Here is a 4669-nt window from a genome sequence, read left to right on the forward strand (position 1 = left end):
CCCCTGTACCAACCAAAATTTTTTTAATGTCTGGAGCCAGACATTAGACTTAGAAACATACGAAATCTAGATATAAGTTCAGCTAACCTAGTTTCTTTAAATGAACTGCAAAATTTACTGTAGTGAGTGATAAAAAATTACCTTGTTTGTCAAAAAGAAAATTTTTTTTAGGGACCTACCCAGCGCCCCTAAACCTGTTTAAAACTTCTACTGCTTAAAATGCAATTTTATATAACAGCTGAAAAACTTTGAGCTAAAAACCTTCATTATTTGCTTGGATAAAAGGCTGGCCAAATCCCCCTGTACCAACCAAAATTTTTTTAATGTCTGGAGCCAGACATTAGACTTAGAAACATACGAAATCTAGATATAAGTTCAGCTAACCTAGTTTCTTTAAATGAACTGCAAAATTTACTGTAGTGAGTGATAAAAAATTACCTTGTTTGTCAAAAAGAAAATTTTTTTAGGGACCTACCCAGCGCCCCTAAACCTGTTTAAAACTTCTACTGCTTAAAATGCAATTTTATATAACAGCTGAAAAACTTTGAGCTAAAAACCTTCATTATTTGCTTGGATAAAAGGCTGGCCAAATCCCCCTGTACCAACCAAAATTTTTTTAATGTCTGGAGCCAGACATTAGACTTAGAAACATACGAAATCTAGATATAAGTTCAGCTAACCTAGTTTCTTTAAATGAACTGCAAAATTTACTGTAGTGAGTGATAAAAAATTACCTTGTTTGTCAAAAAGAAAATTTTTTTAGGGACCTACCCAGCGCCCCTAAACCTGTTTAAAACTTCTACTGCTTAAAATGCAATTTTATATAACAGCTGAAAAACTTTGAGCTAAAAACCTTCATTATTTGCTTGGATAAAAGGCTGGCCAAATCCCCCTGTACCAACCAAAATTTTTTTAATGTCTGGAGCCAGACATTAGACTTAGAAACATACGAAATCTAGATATAAGTTCAGCTAACCTAGTTTCTTTAAATGAACTGCAAAATTTACTGTAGTGAGTGATAAAAAATTACCTTGTTTGTCAAAAAGAAAATTTTTTTAGGGACCTACCCAGCGCCCCTAAACCTGTTTAAAACTTCTACTGCTTAAAATGCAATTTTATATAACAGCTGAAAAACTTTGAGCTAAAAACCTTCATTATTTGCTTGGATAAAAGGCTGGCCAAATCCCCCTGTACCAACCAAAATTTTTTTAATGTCTGGAGCCAGACATTAGACTTAGAAACATACGAAATCTAGATATAAGTTCAGCTAACCTAGTTTCTTTAAATGAACTGCAAAATTTACTGTAGTGAGTGATAAAAAATTACCTTGTTTGTCAAAAAGAAAATTTTTTTAGGGACCTACCCAGCGCCCCTAAACCTGTTTAAAACTTCTACTGCTTAAAATGCAATTTTATATAACAGCTGAAAAACTTTGAGCTAAAAACCTTCATTATTTGCTTGGATAAAAGGCTGGCCAAATCCCCCTGTACCAACCAAAATTTTTTTAATGTCTGGAGCCAGACATTAGACTTAGAAACATACGAAATCTAGATATAAGTTCAGCTAACCTAGTTTCTTTAAATGAACTGCAAAATTTACTGTAGTGAGTGATAAAAAATTACCTTGTTTGTCAAAAAGAAAATTTTTTTTAGGGACCTACCCAGCGCCCCTAAACCTGTTTAAAACTTCTACTGCTTAAAATGCAATTTTATATAACAGCTGAAAAACTTTGAGCTAAAAACCTTCATTATTTGCTTGGATAAAAGGCTGGCCAAATCCCCCTGTACCAACCAAAATTTTTTTAATGTCTGGAGCCAGACATTAGACTTAGAAACATACGAAATCTAGATATAAGTTCAGCTAACCTAGTTTCTTTAAATGAACTGCAAAATTTACTGTAGTGAGTGATAAAAAATTACCTTGTTTGTCAAAAAGAAAATTTTTTTTAGGGACCTACCCAGCGCCCCTAAACCTGTTTAAAACTTCTACTGCTTAAAATGCAATTTTATATAACAGCTGAAAAACTTTGAGCTAAAAACCTTCATTATTTGCTTGGATAAAAGGCTGGCCAAATCCCCCTGTACCAACCAAAATTTTTTTAATGTCTGGAGCCAGACATTAGACTTAGAAACATACGAAATCTAGATATAAGTTCAGCTAACCTAGTTTCTTTAAATGAACTGCAAAATTTACTGTAGTGAGTGATAAAAAATTACCTTGTTTGTCAAAAAGAAAATTTTTTTAGGGACCTACCCAGCGCCCCTAAACCTGTTTAAAACTTCTACTGCTTAAAATGCAATTTTATATAACAGCTGAAAAACTTTGAGCTAAAAACCTTCATTATTTGCTTGGATAAAAGGCTGGCCAAATCCCCCTGTACCAACCAAAATTTTTTTAATGTCTGGAGCCAGACATTAGACTTAGAAACATACGAAATCTAGATATAAGTTCAGCTAACCTAGTTTCTTTAAATGAACTGCAAAATTTACTGTAGTGAGTGATAAAAAATTACCTTGTTTGTCAAAAAGAAAATTTTTTTAGGGACCTACCCAGCGCCCCTAAACCTGTTTAAAACTTCTACTGCTTAAAATGCAATTTTATATAACAGCTGAAAAACTTTGAGCTAAAAACCTTCATTATTTGCTTGGATAAAAGGCTGGCCAAATCCCCCTGTACCAACCAAAATTTTTTTAATGTCTGGAGCCAGACATTAGACTTAGAAACATACGAAATCTAGATATAAGTTCAGCTAACCTAGTTTCTTTAAATGAACTGCAAAATTTACTGTAGTGAGTGATAAAAAATTACCTTGTTTGTCAAAAAGAAAATTTTTTTAGGGACCTACCCAGCGCCCCTAAACCTGTTTAAAACTTCTACTGCTTAAAATGCAATTTTATATAACAGCTGAAAAACTTTGAGCTAAAAACCTTCATTATTTGCTTGGATAAAAGGCTGGCCAAATCCCCCTGTACCAACCAAAATTTTTTTAATGTCTGGAGCCAGACATTAGACTTAGAAACATACGAAATCTAGATATAAGTTCAGCTAACCTAGTTTCTTTAAATGAACTGCAAAATTTACTGTAGTGAGTGATAAAAAATTACCTTGTTTGTCAAAAAGAAAATTTTTTTTAGGGACCTACCCAGCGCCCCTAAACCTGTTTAAAACTTCTACTGCTTAAAATGCAATTTTATATAACAGCTGAAAAACTTTGAGCTAAAAACCTTCATTATTTGCTTGGATAAAAGGCTGGCCAAATCCCCCTGTACCAACCAAAATTTTTTTAATGTCTGGAGCCAGACATTAGACTTAGAAACATACGAAATCTAGATATAAGTTCAGCTAACCTAGTTTCTTTAAATGAACTGCAAAATTTACTGTAGTGAGTGATAAAAAATTACCTTGTTTGTCAAAAAGAAAATTTTTTTAGGGACCTACCCAGCGCCCCTAAACCTGTTTAAAACTTCTACTGCTTAAAATGCAATTTTATATAACAGCTGAAAAACTTTGAGCTAAAAACCTTCATTATTTGCTTGGATAAAAGGCTGGCCAAATCCCCCTGTACCAACCAAAATTTTTTTAATGTCTGGAGCCAGACATTAGACTTAGAAACATACGAAATCTAGATATAAGTTCAGCTAACCTAGTTTCTTTAAATGAACTGCAAAATTTACTGTAGTGAGTGATAAAAAATTACCTTGTTTGTCAAAAAGAAAATTTTTTTAGGGACCTACCCAGCGCCCCTAAACCTGTTTAAAACTTCTACTGCTTAAAATGCAATTTTATATAACAGCTGAAAAACTTTGAGCTAAAAACCTTCATTATTTGCTTGGATAAAAGGCTGGCCAAATCCCCCTGTACCAACCAAAATTTTTTTAATGTCTGGAGCCAGACATTAGACTTAGAAACATACGAAATCTAGATATAAGTTCAGCTAACCTAGTTTCTTTAAATGAACTGCAAAATTTACTGTAGTGAGTGATAAAAAATTACCTTGTTTGTCAAAAAGAAAATTTTTTTAGGGACCTACCCAGCGCCCCTAAACCTGTTTAAAACTTCTACTGCTTAAAATGCAATTTTATATAACAGCTGAAAAACTTTGAGCTAAAAACCTTCATTATTTGCTTGGATAAAAGGCTGGCCAAATCCCCCTGTACCAACCAAAATTTTTTTAATGTCTGGAGCCAGACATTAGACTTAGAAACATACGAAATCTAGATATAAGTTCAGCTAACCTAGTTTCTTTAAATGAACTGCAAAATTTACTGTAGTGAGTGATAAAAAATTACCTTGTTTGTCAAAAAGAAAATTTTTTTAGGGACCTACCCAGCGCCCCTAAACCTGTTTAAAACTTCTACTGCTTAAAATGCAATTTTATATAACAGCTGAAAAACTTTGAGCTAAAAACCTTCATTATTTGCTTGGATAAAAGGCTGGCCAAATCCCCCTGTACCAACCAAAATTTTTTTAATGTCTGGAGCCAGACATTAGACTTAGAAACATACGAAATCTAGATATAAGTTCAGCTAACCTAGTTTCTTTAAATGAACTGCAAAATTTACTGTAGTGAGTGATAAAAAATTACCTTGTTTGTCAAAAAGAAAATTTTTTTAGGGACCTACCCAGCGCCCCTAAACCTGTTTAAAACTTCTACTGCTTAAAATGCAAT

The sequence above is a fragment of the Uloborus diversus genome, chromosome 6, assembly GCF_026930045.1.
Source record: "Uloborus diversus isolate 005 chromosome 6, Udiv.v.3.1, whole genome shotgun sequence".
Taxonomy (NCBI): Eukaryota; Metazoa; Arthropoda; class Arachnida; order Araneae; family Uloboridae; genus Uloborus; species Uloborus diversus.